The 19,839-nt window shown below is 55.5% G+C and overlaps 1 protein-coding gene across 4 annotated transcripts in view; it reads right to left on the minus strand.

Moving 5' to 3' along the window:
* The window catches only part of LOC141094037 (protein kinase C alpha type), a 230,604-nt gene that overhangs the window by 113,953 nt on the left and 96,812 nt on the right, over positions 1-19,839 (minus strand). Inside the window, exon 2 of one of the 4 annotated variants that reach the window (XM_073579745.1) lies at positions 14,859-14,906. The exons of the other annotated variants lie outside the window; for them this stretch is intronic. The gene's annotated coding sequence lies outside the window, so the exon portion shown is untranslated. The remainder of the gene's footprint in view (positions 1-14,858; positions 14,907-19,839) is intronic. 4 annotated transcript variants of the gene reach the window in all.

The following is a 19,839-nucleotide window of genomic DNA, read 5'->3' on the forward strand; positions in this document are numbered from 1 at the left end:
GAATGCGCTTTGCTCCCTGCTGTTGCCCTGTAGATGGCGCTGATGATCATTGTCTGGATGGATATAAAGTATTGAGTAATGTAGACTTATAGATTATCTGCTCAGTACAGGGATAATGTCAGGGGACGGAGGGAGGAGAAGCTCTGGTGCTGCTGCAGCGCCTCTTTACATGTCTATATGCGTTTTTCGTAATCAGAGATTGCTCGACACCATTTAATGAGACTCTGACCCCGAGAAGTGCCACAAAACAGAATGATTAACTCCCAGGCAGGAGAACAATCTAAACCTGTTTACCATGGAAACCCCGAGGTTACCATGGAAACGGCTTATGCAGAATCGACATTTTTGCTGCGTAATTCTGAGCGAGACCTCCGTAGGTTTCTCCTCAATAGTGAAAGGGGGAGCTGTCAATCATCAGGAACATCACCTCGTGTGGGAGGCGCGGCAGACATCACCAACGCCGGGTAAAAGGGCAGACGCTACTTGCATGGCACGGCCCTAAGTAAGGGTGAGTCTCCGGGAACATGGCCTCAGATGCACGGTCATTATCCTGGAGTGATGGGCCATCTGCTACAATAATGTCCTCCTCCTTCTCCAGACTCCTTTGATCTCCTTCTATTCTCTTTTAGACTCCTCGGTCCTCCTCCTTTGACTCCTCAATCCTCATTCTCCTCCCTCCAGACTCCTCTATCTTCATTCTCCTCCCTCCAGACTGCTCTGTTCGCCTTCTCCTCCCTCCAGACTGCTCTGTTCGCCTTCTCCTCCCTCCAGACTCCTTTATCCTCCTTCTCCTCCCTCCAGACTCCTTTATCCTCCTCCTCCTCCCTCCAGACTCCTTTATCCTCCTCCTTCCTCCAGACTCCTCTATCCTCCTTCACCTCCCTCCAGACTCATCTGTTGTCCTCCTCTTCCCTCCAGACTCGTCTGTTCTCCTTCTCCCGCCTCTAGACTGCTTTGTTCTGCTCTTTCTCCTTCCTCCAGACTCCTTTGTCCTCCTCCTCCCTCCAGACTCCTCCGTTCTCATGCCTCCAGACTCCTCAATCCTCATTCTCCTCCCTCCAGACTTCTCAATCTTCATTCTCCTCCCTCCAGACTCCTTTATCCTCCTTCTCCTCCCTCCAGACTCCTTTATCCTCCTTCTCCTCCCTCCAGACTCCTTTATCCTCCTTCTCCTCCCTCTAGACTCCTCTATCCTCCTTCTCCTCCCTCCAGACTCCTCTATCCTCCTTCACCTCCCTCCAGACTCATCGGTTGTCCTCCTCTTCCCTCCAGACTCCTCTGTTCTCCTTCTCCCCCCTCCAAACTGCTTTGTTCTGCTCTCCTTCCTCCAGACTCCTCCTCCTCCCTCCAGGCTACTCCGCCCTCCTTCTCCTCCCTCTAGACTCCTCAATCCTCTTTCTACTCCCTCCAAACTCCTCCGTCCTTCTTCTCCTCCCTCCAGACTCCACTGTACTCGTTCTCCTCCCTCCAGACTCCACTGTACTCGTTCTCCTCCCTCCAGACTCCACTGTACTCGTTCTCCTCCCTCCAGACTCCACTGTACTCGTTCTCCTCCCTCCAGACTCCACTGTACTCGTTCTCCTCCCTCCAGACTCCACTGTACTCGTTCTCCTCCCTCCAGACTCCACTGTACTCGTTCTCCTCCCTCCAGACTCCATTGTACTCGTTCTTCTCCCTCCAGACTCGTCTGTCTTCGCTCTCCTCCCTCCAGACTCCACTGTACTCATTCTCCTCCCCCCAGACTCCACTGTACTCGTTCTCCTCCCTCCACACTCCACTGTACTCGTTCTCCTCCCTCCAGACTCCACTGTACTCATTCTCCTCCCTCCAGACTCCATTGTACTCGTTCTTCTCCCTCCAGACTCGTCTGTCTTCGCTCTCATCCCTCCAGACTCCACTGTACTCATTCTCCTCCCTCCAGACTCCACTGTACTCATTCTCCTCCCTCCAGACTCCACTGTACTCGTTCTCCTCCCTCCAGACTCCACTGTACTCGTTTTCCTCCCTCCAGACTCCACTGTACTCGTTTTCCTCCCTCCAGACTCCACTGTACTCGTTTTCCTCCCTCCAGACTCCACTGTACTCGTTTTCCTCCCTCCAGACTCCACTGTACTCATTCTCCTCCCTCCAGACTCCACTGTACTCGTTCTCCTCCCTCCAGACTCCACTGTACTCGTTTTCCTCCCTCCAGACTCCACTGTACTCATTCTCCTCCCTCCAGACTCCACTGTACTCGTTCTACTCCCTCCAGACTCCACTGTACTCGTTCTCCTCCCTCCAGACTCCTCCGTTCTCATGCCTCCAGACTCCTCATTCTCCTCCCTCCAGACTGCTCTGTTCTCCTTCTCCTCCCTCCAGACTCCTTTATCCTCCTTCTCCTCCCTCCAGACTCCTTTATCCTCCTTCTCCTCCCTCCAGACTCCTTTATCCTCCTTCTCCTCCCTCTAGACTCCTCTATCCTCCTTCTCCTCCCTCCAGACTCCTCTATCCTCCTTCACCTCCCTCCAGACTCATCTGTTGTCCTCCTCTTCCCTCCAGACTCCTCTGTTCTCCTTCTCCCCCCTCCAAACTGCTTTGTTCTGCTCTCCTTCCTCCAGACTCCTCCTCCTCCCTCCAGACTACTCCGCCCTCCTTCTCCTCCCTCTAGACTCCTCAATCCTCTTTCTACTCCCTCCAAACTCCTCCGTCCTTCTTCTCCTCCCTCCAGACTCCACTGTACTCGTTCTCCTCCCTCCAGACTCCACTGTACTCGTTCTCCTCCCTCCAGACTCCATTGTACTCGTTCTTCTCCCTCCAGACTCGTCTGTCTTCGCTCTCCTCCCTCCAGACTCCACTGTACTCATTCTTCACCCCTCCAGACTCCACTGTACTCGTTCTCCTCCCTCCAGACTCCACTGTACTCATTCTCCTCCCTCCAGACTCCACTGTACTCGTTCTCCTCCCTCCAGACTCCACTGTACTCGTTCTCCTCCCTCCAGACTCCACTGTACTCGTTCTCCTCCCTCCAGACTCCACTGTACTCGTTCTCCTCCCTCCAGACTCCACTGTACTCGTTCTCCTCCCTCCAGACTCCACTGTACTCGTTCTCCTCCCTCCAGACTCCACTGTACTCGTTCTCCTCCCTCCAGACTCCACTGTACTCGTTCTCCTCCCTCCAGACTCCACTGTACTCGTTCTCCTCCCTCCAGACTCCACTGTACTCGTTCTCCTCCCTCCAGACTCCACTGTACTCGTTCTCCTCCCTCCAGACTCCACTGTACTCGTTCTCCTCCCTCCAGACTCCACTGTACTCGTTCTCCTCCCTCCAGACTCCACTGTACTCGTTCTCCTCCCTCCAGACTCCACTGTACTCGTTCTCCTCCCTCCAGACTCCACTGTACTCGTTCTCCTCCCTCCAGACTCCACTGTACTCGTTCTCCTCCCTCCAGACTCCACTGTACTCGTTCTCCTCCCTCCAGACTCCACTGTACTCGTTCTCCTCCCTCCAGACTCCACTGTACTCGTTCTCCTCCCTCCAGACTCCACTGTACTCGTTCTCCTCCCTCCAGACTCCACTGTACTCGTTCTCCTCCCTCCAGACTCCATTGTACTCGTTCTCCTCCCTCCAGACTCGTCTGACTTCGCTCTCCTCCCTCCAGACTCCACTATACTCGTTCTCCTCCCTCCAGACTCCACTGTACTCGTTCTCCTCCCTCCAGACTCCACTGTACTCGTTTTCCTCCCTCCAGACTCCTCCATACTTCTCCTCCTCCCTCCAGACTCCTCTGTCTTCGCTCTCCTCCCTCCAGACTGCACTGTTCTCCTCCTTCCAGAATCCAGCTAGACATGCCGTTCATGCTCAGTGACCTCATTTGACCAGAGCTACAGTCACTGGGATCCTCGCTACTAATCATTAGCTGAACGATGGAATCCATGTCAGTAAGTGAAGCACCTTCCATAGCTCAGAAATAAAGAGAGGTGCACATACTTTTCTAATAAATGTCCTATTTTCTCGGCATGGTTGATAGACACAGCAGCCGCCCTACAATCTGCGCCTTTAGATTACAGCTCCGGAGTGGACGATGATGCACATCTGTAGGTGGAAATTACGATCATTTGCGCGGGTCACGTGACTGAGTCCGGAGGCCTGAGCGGCCGTGCCGGCTGGGCAGGAAGCCATGACTTCTGGTTGAACTGCCACTAATGGCTTCTAGACACACAAAACGCAGAGCAGAGTCTTCTTCAACCTAATTACTGACCATAGGGCATGCTAGGATATTGGGGTCTGTGTGCGGGCACCCCCTGACTGGGGGACGCCACTGGGGTGTGAAGGCGGCACAACACAAAGCAGCAACCCATCAGCTCTGCATGCACACATCATAGCCTCCTGGATCATGGAGAAGAGCCGGCAGTCATCCCATTGCACAAGATGTATACAGGAATGTGAAGAGAGCGCAGCGCCCCCCGGAGGACGTACACTGTAATGAGTACAACGCCCCCGAGAGGACGTACACTGTAATGAGTGCAGCGCCCCCCGGAGGACGTACACTGTAATGAGTGCAGGGCCCCCCAGAGGACGTACACTGTAATGAGTGCAGCACCCTCCAGAGCACGTACACTGTAATTGGTGCAGCGCCCCCCGGAGGACGTACATTGTAATGAGTGCAGCGCCCTCGAGAGGACGTACACTGTAATTGGTGCAGCGACCACCGGAGGACGTACACTGTAATGAGTGCGGCGCCCCCCAGAGGACGTTCACTGTAATGAGTGCAGCGCCCCCCCGAGGACGTACACTGTAATGAGTGCGGCGCCTCCAGTGGACGTACACTGTAATGAGTGCAGCGCCCCCCAGAGGACATACACTGTAATGAGTGCGGCGCCTCCAGTGGACGTACACTGTAATGAGTGCGGCTCCCCCCGAAGGACGTACACTGTAATGAGTGCAGCACCCTCCAGAGCACGTACACTGTAATTGGTGCAGCGCCCCCCGGAGGACGTACATTGTAATGAGTGCAGCGCCCTCGAGAGGACGTACACTGTAATTGGTGCAGCGACCACCGGAGGACGTACACTGTAATGAGTGCGGCGCCCCCCAGAGGACGTTCACTGTAATGAGTGCAGCGCCCCCTCGAGGACGTACACTGTAATGAGTGCGGCGCCTCCAGTGGACGTACACTGTAATAAGTGCAGCGCCCCCCAGAGGACATACACTGTAATGAGTGCGGCGCCTCCAGTGGACGTACACTGTAATGAGTGCGGCTCCCCCCGAAGGACGTACACTGTAATGAGTGCGGCACCCCCCGGAGGACGTACACTGTAATGAGTGCGGCACCCCCCCGGAGGACGTACACTGTAATGAGTGCGGCACCCCCCCGGAGGACGTACACTGTAATGACTGAAGCGCCCCCCGGAGGACATACACTGTAATGAGTGCAGCGCCCAACAGAGGACGTACACTGTAATGAGTGCGGTGCGGCGCCCCCCGGAGGACGTACACTGTAATGAGTGCAGCGCACTCCGGAGGACGTACACTGTAATGACTGAAGCGCCCCCGAGAGGACGTACACTGTAATGAGTGCAGCGCACTCCGGAGGACGTACACTGTGATGAATACAAGGCCCCCGAGAGGACGTACACTGTAATGAGTGCAGCGCCCCCCGGAGGACGCATACTGTAATGAGTGCGACTCCCCCCGGAGGACGTACACTGTAATGAGTGCTGCACCCCCCGGAGAACGTACACTGTAATGACTGAAGCGCCCCCCGGAGGACGTACAATGTAATGAGTGCAGCGCCCTCCGGAGGACGTACACTGTAATGAGTGCAGCGCACTCCGGAGGACGTACACTGTAATGAGTGCAGCGCACTCCGGAGGACGTACACTGTGATGAATACAACGCCCCCGAGAGGACGTACACTGTAATGAGTGCAGCGCCCCCCGGAGGACGCATACTGTAATGAGTGCGACTCCCCCCGGAGGACGTACACTGTAACGAGTGCCGCACCCCCCGGAGACCGTACACTGTAATGAGTGCAGCGCCTCCAGTGGACGTACACTGTAATGAGTGCGGCACCCCCCTGGAGGACGTACACTGTAATGAGTGCGGCACCCCCCGGAGGACGTACACTGTAATGACTGAAGCACCCCCCGGAGGACGTACACTGTAATGAGTGCAGCGCCCAACAGAGGACGTACACTGTAATGAGTGCAGCGCCCCCCGGAGGACGTACACTGTAAAGAGTGCAGCGCACTCCGGAGGACGTACACTGTAATGACTGAAGCGCCCCCCGGAGGACGTACACTGTAATGAGTGCAGCGCACTCCGGAGGACGTACACTGTAATTAGTGCGGCGCCTCCAGAGGACGTACACTGTAATGAGTGCAGCGCCTCCCGGAGGACGCATACTGTAATGAGTGCGGCGCCCCCCCCCCCCCCCGGAGGACGTACACTGTAATGAGTGCAGCGCCCTCCGGAGCACGTACACTGTAATGAGTGCAGCGACCACCGGAGGACGTACACTGTGATGAATACAACGCCCCCGAGAGGACGTACACTGTAATGAGTGCAGCGCCCCCCGGAGGACGCATACTGTAATCAGTGCGACTCCCCCCCGGAGGACGTACACTGTAATGAGTGCTGCACCCCCCCGGAGGACGTACACTGTAATGACTGAAGCGCCCCCCGGAGGACGTACACTGTGATGAATACAACGCCCCCGAGAGGACGTACACTGTAATGAGTGCAGCGCCCCCCGGAGGACGCATACTGTAATGAGTGCGACTCCCCACGGAGGACGTACACTGTAATGAGTGCTGCACCCCCCGGAGAACGTACACTGTAATGACTGAAGCACCCCCCGGAGGACGTACAATGTAATGAGTGCAGCGCCCTCCGGAGGACGTACACTGTAATTGGTGCAGCGACCACCGGAGGACGTACACTGTAATGAGTGCAGCGCCCCCAGAGGACGTACACTGTAATGAGTGCAGCGCCCCCAGAGGACGTACACTGTAATTAGTTAGGCGCCTCCAGAGGACGTACACTGTAATGAGTGCAGCGCCCCCCGGAAGGCGCATACTGTAATGAGTGCGGCACCCCCCGGAGGACGTACACTGTAATGAGTGCAGCACCCTCCGGAGGACGTACACTGTAATGAGTGCAGCGCCCCTCGGAGGACGCATACTGTAATGAGTGCGACTCCCCCCGGAGGACGTACACTGTAATGAGTGCAGCGCACTCCGGAGGACGTACACTGTAATGACTGAAGCGCCCCCGAGAGGACGTACACTGTAATAAGTGCAGCGCACTCCGGAGGACGAACACTGTGATGAATACAACGCCCCCGAGAGGACGTACACTGTAATGAGTGCAGCGCCCCCCGGAGGACGCATACTGTAATGAGTGCGACTCCCCCCGGAGGACGTACACTGTAATGAGTGCTGCACCCCCCGGAGAACGTACACTGTAATGACTGAAGCGCCCCCCGGAGGACGTACAATGTAATGAGTGCAGCGCCCTCCGGAGGACGTACACTGTAATGAGTGCGGCACCCCCCGGAGGACGTACACTGTAATGAGTGCAGCGCCCCCCCGGAGGACGCATACTGTAATAAGTGCGACTCCCCCCGGAGGACGTACACTGTAATGAGTGCTGCACCCCCCGGAGAACGTACACTGTAATGACTGAAGCGCCCCCCGGAGGACGTACAATGTAATGAGTGCAGCGCCCTCCGGAGGACGTACACTGTAATGAGTGCGGCTCCCCCCGAAGGACGTACACTGTAATGAGTGCAGCGCCTCCCCCCCCCCCCCGAGGACGTACACTGTAATGAGTGCAGCGCCTCCAGTGGACGTACACTGTAATGAGTGCGGCACCCCCCTGGAGGACGTACACTGTAATGAGTGCGGCACCCCCCGGAGGACGTACACTGTAATGACTGAAGCACCCCCCGGAGGACGTACACTGTAATGAGTGCAGCGCCCAACAGAGGACGTACACTGTAATGAGTGCGGCGCCCCCCGGAGGACGTACACTGTAAAGAGTGCAGCGCACTCCGGAGGACGTACACTGTAATGACTGAAGCGCCCCCCGGAGGACGTACACTGTAATGAGTGCAGCGCACTCCGGAGGACGTACACTGTAATTAGTGCGGCGCCTCCAGAGGACGTACACTGTAATGAGTGCAGCGCCTCCCGGAGGACGCATACTGTAATGAGTGCGGCGCCCCCCCCGGAGGACGTACACTGTAATGAGTGCAGCGCCCTCCGGAGCACGTACACTGTAATTGGTGCAGCGACCACCGGAGGACGTACACTGTGATGAATACAACGCCCCCGAGAGGACGTACACTGTAATGAGTGCAGCGCCCCCCGGAGGACGCATACTGTAATCAGTGCGACTCCCCCCGGAGGACGTACACTGTAATGAGTGCTGCACCCCCCGGAGGACGTACACTGTAATGACTGAAGCGCCCCCCGGAGGACGTACACTGTAATGAGTGCAGCGCCCTCCGGAGCACGTACACTGTAATTGGTGCAGCGACCACCGGAGGACGTACACTGTGATGAATACAACGCCCCCGAGAGGACGTACACTGTAATGAGTGCAGCGCCCCCCGGAGGACGCATACTGTAATGAGTGCGACTCCCCACGGAGGACGTACACTGTAATGAGTGCTGCACCCCCCGGAGAACGTACACTGTAATGACTGAAGCACCCCCCGGAGGACGTACAATGTAATGAGTGCAGCGCCCTCCGGAGGACGTACACTGTAATTGGTGCAGCGACCACCGGAGGACGTACACTGTAATGAGTGCAGCGCCCCCAGAGGACGTACACTGTAATGAGTGCAGCGCCCCCAGAGGACGTACACTGTAATTAGTTAGGCGCCTCCAGAGGACGTACACTGTAATGAGTGCAGCGCCCCCCGGAAGGCGCATACTGTAATGAGTGCGGCACCCCCCGGAGGACGTACACTGTAATGAGTGCAGCGCCCTCCGGAGGACGTACACTGTAATGAGTGCAGCGCCCCTCGGAGGACGCATACTGTAATGAGTGCGACTCCCCCCGGAGGACGTACACTGTAATGAGTGCTGCACCCCCCGGAGGACGTACACTGTAATGAGTGCTGCACCCCCCGGAGGACGTACACTGTAAAGACTGAAGTGCCCCCCGGAGGACGTACACTGTAATGAGTGCAGCGCCCTCCGGAGGACGTACACTGTAATGAGTGCGGCGCCCCCCAGAGGACGTACACTGTAATGAGTGCAGCGCCCCCCGGAGGACGCATACTGTAATGAGTGCGACTCCCCACGGAGGACGTACACTGTAATGAGTGCTGCACCCCCCGGAGAACGTACACTGTAATGACTGAAGTGCCCCCCGGAGGACGTACACTGTAATGAGTGCAGCTCCCCTCGGAGGACGCATACTGTAATGAGTGCGACTCCCCCCGGAGGACGTACACTGTAATGAGTGCTGCACCCCCCGGAGGACGTACACTGTAAAGACTGAAGTGCCCCCCGGAGGACGTACACTTTAATGAGTGCAGCGCCCTGCGGAGGATGTACACTGTAATTGGTGCAGCGACCACCGGAGGACGTACACTGTAATGAGTGCGGCGCCCCCCAGAGGACGTACACTGTAATGAGTGCAGCGCCCCCCGGAGGACGCACACTGTAATGAGTGCGACTCCCCATGGAGGACGTACACTGTAATGAGTGCTGCACCCCCCAGAGGACGTACACTGTAATGAGTGCGGCGCCTCCAGTGGACGTACACTGTAATGAGTGCGGCTCCCCCCGAAGGACGTACACTGTAATGAGTGCGGCACCCCCCGGAGGACGTACACTGTAATGAGTGCAGCGCCCCCCTGGAGGACGTTCACTGTAGTGAGTGCAGCGCCCCCAGAGGACGTACACTGTAATGAGTGCAGCGCCCCCCAGAGGACGTACACTGTAATGAGTGCAGTGTCCCCCAGAGGACGTACACTGTAATGAGTGCGGAGCCCCCCGGAGGACGTACACTGTAATGAGTGCAGCGCACTCCGGAGGACGTACACTGTAATGAGTGCAGCGCCCCCAGAGGACGTACACTGTAATGAGTGCAGCGCCCCCCGGAGGACGCATACTGTAAGGAGTGCGACTCCCCCCGGAGGACGTACACTGTAATGAGTGCAGCGCCCCCCGGAGGACGCATACTGTAATCAGTGCGACTCCCCACGTAGGACGTACACTGTAATGAGTGCTGCACCCCCCGGAGGACGTACACTGTAATGAGTGCAGCGCCCTCCGGAGCACGTACACTGTAATTGGTGCAGCGACCACCGGAGGACGTACACTGTAATGAGTGCAGCGCCCCCAGAGGACGTACACTGTAATGAGTGCAGCGCCCCCAGAGGACGTACACTGTAATTAGTTAGGCGCCTCCAGAGGACGTACACTGTAATGAGTGCAGCGCCCCCCGGAAGGCGCATACTGTAATGAGTGCGGCACCCCCCGGAGGACGTACACTGTAATGAGTGCAGCGCCCTCCGGAGGACGTACACTGTAATGAGTGCAGCGCCCCTCGGAGGACTCATACTGTAATGAGTGCGACTCCCCCCGGAGGACGTACACTGTAATGAGTGCTGCACCCCCCGGAGGACGTACACTGTAAAGACTGAAGTGCCCCCCGGAGGACGTACACTGTAGTGAGTGCAGCGCCCTCCGGAGGACGTACACTGTAATTGGTGCAGCGACCACCGGAGGACGTACACTGTAATGAGTGCGGCGCCCCCCAGAGGACGTACACTGTAATGATTGCGGAGCCCCCCGGAGGACGTACACTGTAATGAGGGCAGCGCCCCCAGAGGACGTACACTGTAATGAGTGCAGCGCCCCCCGGAGGACGCATACTGTAATGAGTGCGACTCCCCCCGGAGGATGTACACTGTAATGAGTGCTGCACCCCCCGGAGGACGTACACTGTAATGACTGAAGCGCCCCCCGGAGGACGTACACTGTAATGAGTGCAGCGCCCTCCGGAGGACGTACACTGTAATTGGTGCAGCGACCACCGGAGGACGTACACTGCAATGAGTGCGGCGCCCCCCAGAGGACAGAGGACGTTCACTGTAATGAGTGCAGCGCCCCCCCCCGAGGACGTACACTGTAATGAGTGCAGCGCCTCCAGTGGACGTACACTGTAATGAGTGCGGCTCCCCCCGAAGGACGTACACTGTAATGAGTGCGGTACCCCCCGGAGGACGTGCACTGTAATGACTGAAGCGCCCCCCCGGAGGGCGTACACTGTAATGAGTGCAGCGCCCCCCCGGAGGACGTTCACTGTAGTGAGTGCGGCGCCCCCAGAGGACGTACACTGTAATGAGTGCAGCGCCCCCGAGAGGACGTACACTGTAATGAGTGCAGCGCCCCCCCGAGGACGCATACTGTAATGAGTGCTACTCCCCCCAGAGGACGTACACTGTAATGAGTGCAGCGCCCCCGAGAGGACGTACACTGTAATGAGTGCAGCGCCCCCCCGAGGACGCATACTGTAATGAGTGCTACTCCCCCCAGAGGACGTACACTGTAATGAGTGCGGCGCCCCCCCGGAGGATGTACACTGTAATGAGTGCAGCGCCCTCCAGAGGACGTACACTGTAATGAATGCAGCGCCCTCCAGAGGACGTACACTGCAATTGGTGCAGCGACCACCGGAGGACGTACACTGTAATGAGTACGGCGCCCCCCAGAGGACGTTCACTGTAATGAGTGCAGCGCCCCCCAGAGGACGTACACTGTAATGAGTGCCGCGCCTCCAGTGGACGTACACTGTAATGAGTGCGGCTCCCCCCGAAGGACGTACACTGTAATGAGTGCGGCACCCCCCGGAGGACGTACATTGTAATGAGTGCGGCACCCCCCGGAGGACGTACACTGTAATGACTGAAGCGCCCCCCGGAGGACGTACACTGTAATGAGTGCAGCGCCCAACAGAGGACGTACACTGTAATGAGTGCGGCGCCCCCCGGAGGACGTACACTGTAATGAGTGCAGCGCACTCCGGAGGACGTACACTGTAATGACTGAAGCGCCCCCCCGGAGGACGTACACTGTAATGAGTGCAGCGCCCCCAGATGACATACACTGTAATTAGTGCGGCGCCTCCAGAGGATGTACACTGTAATGAGTGCAGCGCCCCCCGGAGGGCGCATACTGTAATGAGTGCAGCGCCCCCCCGGAGGACGTACACTGTAATGAGTGCAGCGCCCTCCGGAGCACGTACACTGTAATTGGTGCAGCGACCACCGGAGGACGTACACTGTGATGAATACAACGCCCCCGAGAGGACGTACACTGTAATGAGTGCAGCGCCCCCCGGAGGACGCATACTGTAATGAGTGCGACTCCCCCCCGGAGGACGTACACTGTAATGAGTGCTGCACCCCCCGGAGGACGTACACTGTAATGACTGAAGCGCCCCCCGGAGGACGTACACTGTAATGAGTGCGGCGCCCCCCAGAGGACGTACACTATAATGAGTGCGGCGCCTCCAGTGGACGTACACTGTAATGAGTGCGGCTTCCCCCGAAGGACGTACACTGTAATGACTGAAGCGCCCCCCGGAGGACGTACACTGTAATGAGTGCAGCGCCCCCCTGGAGGACGTTCACTGTAATGAGAGCGACACCCCCAGAGGACGTACACTGTAATGAGTGCAGTGCCCCCCGGAGGACGTACACTAATGAGTGCGGCTCCCCCAGAGGACGTACACTGTAATGAGTGCAGTGCCCCCCGGAGGACGTACACTGTAATGAGTGCAGCGCCCCCCCGGAGGACGTTCAGTGTAGTGAGTGCGGCGCCCCCAGAGGACGTACACTGTAATGAGTGCAGTGCCCCCCGGAGGACGTACACTGTAATGAGTGCAGCCCACTCCGGAGGACGTACACTGTAATGACTGAAGCGCCCCCCGGAGGACGTACACTGTAATGAATGCAGCGCCCTCCGGAGCACGTACACTGTAATTGGTGCAGCGACCACCGGAGGACGTACACTGTGATGAATACAACGTCCCCGAGAGGACGTACACTGTAATGAGTGCAGCGCCCCCCGGAGGACGCATACTGTAATGAGTGCGACTCCCCCCGGAGGACGTACACTGTAATGAGTGCTGCACCCCCCGGAGGACGTACACTGTAATGACTGAAGCGCCCCCCGGAGGACGTACACTGTAATGAGTGCAGCGCCCCCCCCGGAGGACGTTCACTGTAGTGAGTGCGGCGCCCCCAGAGGACGTACACTGTAATGAGTGCAGTGCCCCCCGGAGGACGTACACTGTAATGAGTGCAGCGCACTCCGGAGGACGTACACTGTAATGACTGAAGCGCCCCCCGGAGGACGTACACTGTAATGAATGCAGCGCCCCCCCCCCGAGGACGTACACTGTAATGAGTGCGGCGCCTCCAGTGGACGTACACTGTAATGAGTGCGGCTCCCCCCGAAGGACGTACACTGTAATGACTGAAGCGCCCCCCCGGAGGACTACACTGTAATGAGTGCAGCGCCCCCCAGAGGACGTACACTGTAATGAGTGCAGTGCCCCCCAGAGGACTTAAACTGTAAAGAGTGCAGCGCCCCCCGGAGGACGTACACTGTAATGAGTGCAGAGCCCCCGGAGGACTTACACTGTAATGAGTGCAGCGCCCCCCGGAGAATGTACACTGTAATGAGTGCGGTGCCTCCAGAGGACGTACACTGTAATGAGTGCAGCGCCCCCAGAGGACGTACACTGTAATGAGTGCGGCGCGTCCAGAGGACGTACACTGTAATTAGTGCAGCGCCCCCAGAGGACGTACAATGTAATGAGTGCAGCGCCTCCCAGAGGACGCACACTGTAATGAGTGCGGCGCCCCCCAGAGGACGTACACTGTAATGAGTGCAGCGCCCCCCAGAGGACGTACACTGTAATCAGTACAGCGCCCCCCGGAGGACGTACACTGTAATGAGTGCGGCGCCCCCCGGAGGACGTACACTGTAAGAATGCGGCGCCCACAGGAGGACGTACACTGTAATGACTGAAGCGCCACACAAACAACATACACTGTAATAGATATACAATGCGGGAAATAAGTATTTGATCCCTTGCTGATTCTGTAAGTATGGCCACTGACAATGACATAAACAGTCTATAATATTAAGGGTAGGTTAATTTTAGCATTGAGAGATAGAATATCAGAAATAAAATCCAGAAAATCACATTGTATAAATTATACAAATTTATTTGCATTTTGCAGTGAGTAATAAGTATTTGATCCCTTACCAACCATTAAGAGTTCTGGATCCTACAGACCAGTTAGACGCTCCTAATCAACTCGTTACCTGCATTTAAGACAGCTGTGTTACACAGTCACCTTTATAAAAAGACTCCTGCCCACAGACTCAATTAATCAGTCAGACTCTAAAATCTACAACATGGGCAAGACCAAAGAGCTTTCTAAGGCTGTCAGGGATAAGATCATAAATTTCAAAAACTGACCGACACATCCAAGTATAAGCATAGTGTGAACAGGTGCTTAACCTAGAGACACCAACTCATATACATACAAACAAAAAAGGAAGCGCACTGTAGCGCCATAACATGCAAACATGAAAAATAAAAATGCAGTAATGCAATTCTTTTTTCAATTTTCATGTTTGCATGTTATGGCGCTACAGTGCGCTTCCTTTTTGGTTTGAGAGACAAGATCATAGTCCTGCACAAAGCTGGAATGGGCAACAAAACCCTAAGTAAGACGCTGGGTGAGAAGGAGACAACTGTGGTGCAATAGTAAGAAAATGGAAGAAATAAAAAATGACTGTTACTCGACATTGATCTGGGGCTCCATGCAAAATCTCACCTCGTGGGGTATCCTTGATCATGATGAAGGTGAGAGATCAGCCTAAAACTACACAGGAGAAACTTGTTAATGATCTCAAGGCAGCTGGAACCACAATCACCAAGAAAACAATTGGTAGCACATTACACCGTAAAGGTTTACAATCCTGCAGTGTCCGCAATGTCCCCCTGCTCAAGAAGGCACAAGTGCAGGCCCGTCTGAAATTTGTCAATGAACACCTGGATATTTCTGTGAGTGATTTGGAGAAGGTGCTGTGGTCAGATGAGACAAAAATTGAGGTCTTTGGCATTACCTCAACTCGCCATATTTGGGGGGGAAGAGAAAAGCTGCCTATAACCCAAAGAACACCATCCCCACTGTCAAGCATGGAGGTGGAAACATTATGTTTTGGGGGTGTTTCTCTGCTATGGGCACAGGACTACTTGACAGCATCAATGGGAGCATGTATGTAGCTGTGTAACGTAAAATCCTGAATGACAACCTCCTTCCCTCCGTCAAGTCATTAAAAAAGGGTCGTGGCTGGGTCTTCCAGCAAAACAATGACACTAAACATACAGCCAAGGCAACAAAGGAGGGGCTCAAAAAGAAGAACGAAGCACATTAAGGTCATGGAGTGGCCTAGCCAGTCTTCAGACCTTAATCCCATAGAAAACTTATGGAGGGAGATGAAACTCCGAGTTGCAAAGCGACAGCATCAGAATCTTAATGATTTAGAGATGATCTGCAAAGAGGAGTGGACGAAAATTCCTCCTGACATCAACTGCAAAACACATCTGACTGCTGTGCTTAACAACAAGGGTATTGCCACCAAGTATTAAGTCTTGTTTGCCAGAGGAATCAAATACTTATTTCTTACTGCAAAATGCAAATAAATTTATAGAATTTATACAATGTGAATTTCTAGATTTTATTTTTGATATTCTATCTCTCAATGTTAAAATTAACCTTCCCTTAAAATTATAGACTGTTCATCTCTCTGTCAGTGGGAAAACTTACAAAATCAGCAAGGGATCAAATACTTTTTCCCCCACGTCACAGCCTACAAACACTCCCTAATACTCTGCTTGTTGTCAGTGAATGGAAAATTATTACACTGCTCACAGCTGAAAGCTCATTACAATGTGTCAGTCTTCAGATCATACGTGACTGCACTGATACATTGTAGGTGCTTAGGAGCAGGTCTCCTCCACTGGAGCATGGCACTGATACATTGTAGGTGCTTAGGAGCAGGTCTCCTCCGCTGGAGCATGGCACTGATATATTGTAGGTGCTCAGGAGCAGGTCTCCTCCGCTGGAGCATGGCACTTATACATTGCACAGGCTCAGGAGCAGGTCTCCTCCGCTGGAGCATGGCACTGATACATTGTAGAGGCTCAGGAGCAGGTCTCCTCCGCTGGAGCATGGCACTGATACATTGTAGGGAGCTGTAGCATGGCACTGATACATTGTAGGGGCTCAGGAGCAGGTCTCCTCCGCTGGAGCATGGCACTGATACATTGTAGAGGTTCAGGAGCAGGTCTCCTCCGCTGGAGCATGGCACTGATACATTGTAGGGGCTCAGGAGCAGGTCTCCTCCGCTGGAACATGACACTGATACATTGTACAGGCTCAGGAGCAGGTCTCCTCTGCTGGAGCATGGCACTGATATATTGTAGAGGCTCAGGAGCAGGTCTCCTCCGCTGGAGCATGGCACTGATACATTGTAGGGGTCAGGAGCAGGTCTCCTCCGCTGGAGCATTGCAATGATACATTGCAGGTGCACAGGAGCAGGTCTCCTCCACTGGAGCATGGCACTGATACTTTGTAGAGGATCAGGAGCAGGTCTCCTCCGCTGGAGCATGGCACTGATACTTTGTAGAGGATCAGGAGCAGGTCTCCTCCGCTGGAGCATGACACTGATACTTTGTAGAGGATCAGGTCTCCTCTGCTGGAGCATGGCATTGATACATTGTAGAGGCTCAGGAGCAGGTCTCCTCCACTGGAACATGGCACTGATACATTGTAGAGGCTCAGGAGCAGGTCTCCTCCGCTGCAGCATGGCACTGATACATTGTAGGGGCTCACGAGCAGGTCTCCTCCACTGGAGCATGGCACTGATACATTGTACAGGCTCAGGAGCAGTTCTCTTCCGCTGGAGCATGGCACTGTACATTGTAGAGGCTCAGGAGCAGGTCTCCTCCGATGGAGCATGGCACTGATACATTGTAGGGGCTCAGGAGCAGGTCTCCCCCGCTGGAGCATGGCACTGATACATTGTAGAGGCTCAGGAGCAGATCTATTCCTCTGGCGCATGGCACTGATATATTGTAGAAGCTCAGGAGCAGGTCTCCTCTGCTGGAGCATGGCACTGATACATTGTAGGTGCACAGGAGCAGTTCTCCTCCGCTGGAGCATGGCACTGATACATTGTAGGGGCTCAGGAGCAGGTCTCCTCCACTGGAGCATGGCACTGATACACTGTAGGCGCTCAGGAGCAGGTCTCCTCTGCTGGAGCATGGCACTGATACATTGTAGGGGCTCAGGAGCAGGTCTCCTCCGCTGGAGCATGGCACTGATACATTGTAGGGGCTCAGGAGGAGGTCTCTCTCGCTGGAGCATGGCACTGATACATTGTAGAGGCTCAGGAGCAGGTCTCATCCTCTGGAGCATGGCACTGATACACTGTAGGGGCTCAGGAGGAGGTCTCCCCCGCTGGAGCAGGTCTCACCCGCTGGAGCATGGCACTGACACAGTGTAGAGGCTCAGGAGCAGGTCTCTTCCGCTGGAGCATGGCTCTGATACATTGTAGGGGCTAAGGAGCAGGTCTCCTCCGCTGGAGCATGGCTCTGATACATTGTAGGGGCTCAGGAGCAGGTCTCCTCCGCTGGAGCATGGCACTGATACATTGTAGGGGCTCAGGAGCAGGTCTCCCCCGCTGGAGCACGGCACTGATACATTGTACAGGCTCAGGAGCAGTTCTCTTCCGCTGGAGCAAGGCACTGATACATTGTAGAGGCTCAGGAGCAGGTCTCCTCCGCTGGAGCATGGCACTGTTCATTGTAGGGGCTCAGGAGCAGGTCTCCCCCGCTGGAGCATGGCACTGATACATTGTAGAGGCTGAGGAGCAGATCTATTCCTCTGGCGCATGGCACTGATATATTGTAGAAGCTCAGGAGCAGGTCTCCTCTGCTGGAGCATGGCACTGATACATTGTAGGGGCTCAGGAGCAGGTCTCCTCCGCTGGAGCATGGCACTCATACATTGTAGAGGCTCAGGAGAAGGTCTCATCCTCTGGAGCATGGCACTGATACACTGTAGGGGCTCAGGAGCAGGTCTCCCCCGCTGGAGCATGGCACTGACACAGTGTAGAGGCTCAGGAGCAGGTCTCCTCCGCTGGAGCATGGCTCTGATACATTGTAGGGGCTCAGGAGCAGGTCTCCCCCGATGGAGAATGGCACTTATACATTGTACAGGCTCAAGAGCAGGTCTCCTCTGCTGGAGCATGGCACTGATACATTGTAGGGGATCAGGAGCAGGTCTCCCCCACTGGAGCATGGCACTGATACATTGTACAGGCTCAGGAGCAGGTCTCTTCCGCTGGAGCATGGCACTTATACATTGTACAGGCTCAGGAGCAGGTCTCCTCCGCTGGACCATGGGACTGATACATTGTAGAGGCTCAGGAGCAGGTCTCTTCCTCTGGAGCATGGCACTTATACATTGTACAGGCTCAGAAGCAGGTCTCCTCCGCTGGAGCATAGCACTGATACATTGTACAGGCTCAGAAGCAGGTCTCCTCCGCTGGAGCATAGCACAGATACATTGTAGAGGCTCAGGGGCAGGTCTCTTCCTCTGGAGCATGGCACTGATACATTGTAGAGGCTCAGGGGCAGGTCCCCTCCGCTGGAGCATGGTACTGATACATTGTAGAGGCTCAGGAGCAGGTCTCCTCCGCTGGAGAATGGCACTGATACATTGTAGAGGCTCAGGAGCTGGTCTCCTCTGCTGGAGCATGGCACTGATACATTGTAGGGGATCAGGAGCAGGTCTCCCCCGCTGGAGAATGGCACTGATACATTGTACAGGCTCAGGAGCAGGTCTCCTCCGCTGGACCATGGGACTGATACATTGTAGAGGCTCAGGAGCAGGTCTCTTCCTCTGGAGCATGGCACTTATACATTGTACAGGCTCAGAAGCAGGTCTCCTTCGCTGGAAGATGGCACTAATACATTGTAGAGGCTCAGGAGCAGATCTCCTCCGCTGGAAGATGGCACTGATACATTGTAGGGGCTCAGGAGAAGGTCTCCTCCTATGGAGCATGGCACTGATACATTGTAGAGGCTCAGGAGCAGGTCTCCTCCGATGGAGCATGGCACTGATACATTGTAGGGGCTCAGGAGCAGGTCTCCCCCGCTGGAGCATGGCACTGATACATTGTAGAGGCTCAGGAGCAGATCTATTCCTCTGGCGCATGGCACTGATATATTGTAGAAGCTCAGGAGCAGGTCTCCTCTGCTGGAGCATGGCACTGATACATTGTAGGTGCACAGGAGCAGTTCTCCTCCGCTGGAGCATGGCAATGATACATTGTAGAGGCTCAGGAGCAGGTCTCCTCCGCTGGAGCATGGCACTGATACATTGTAGGTGCTCAGGAGCAGTTCTCCGCTGGAGCATGGCACTGATACATTGTAGGGGCTCAGGAGCAGGTCTCCTCCGCTGGACCATGGCTCTGATACATTGTAGGGGCTCAGGAGCAGGTCTTCTCCGCTGGAGCATGGCACTGATACATTGTAGGGGGTCAGGAGCAGGTCTCCTCCGCTGGAGCATGGCACTGATACATTGTAGAGGCTCAGGAGCAGGTCTCCCCCGCTGGAGCATGGCACTGATACATTGTAGGGGTTCAGGAGCAGGTATCCCCCGCTGGAGCACGGCACTGATACATTGTACAGGCTCAGGAGCAGTTCTCTTCCGCTGGAGCATGGCACTGATACATTGTAGAGGC

Source organism: Dendrobates tinctorius, unplaced genomic scaffold, assembly GCF_039654945.1.
Source record: "Dendrobates tinctorius isolate UK_male_01 unplaced genomic scaffold, ASM3965494v1 ptg000063l, whole genome shotgun sequence".
Taxonomy (NCBI): Eukaryota; Metazoa; Chordata; class Amphibia; order Anura; family Dendrobatidae; genus Dendrobates; species Dendrobates tinctorius.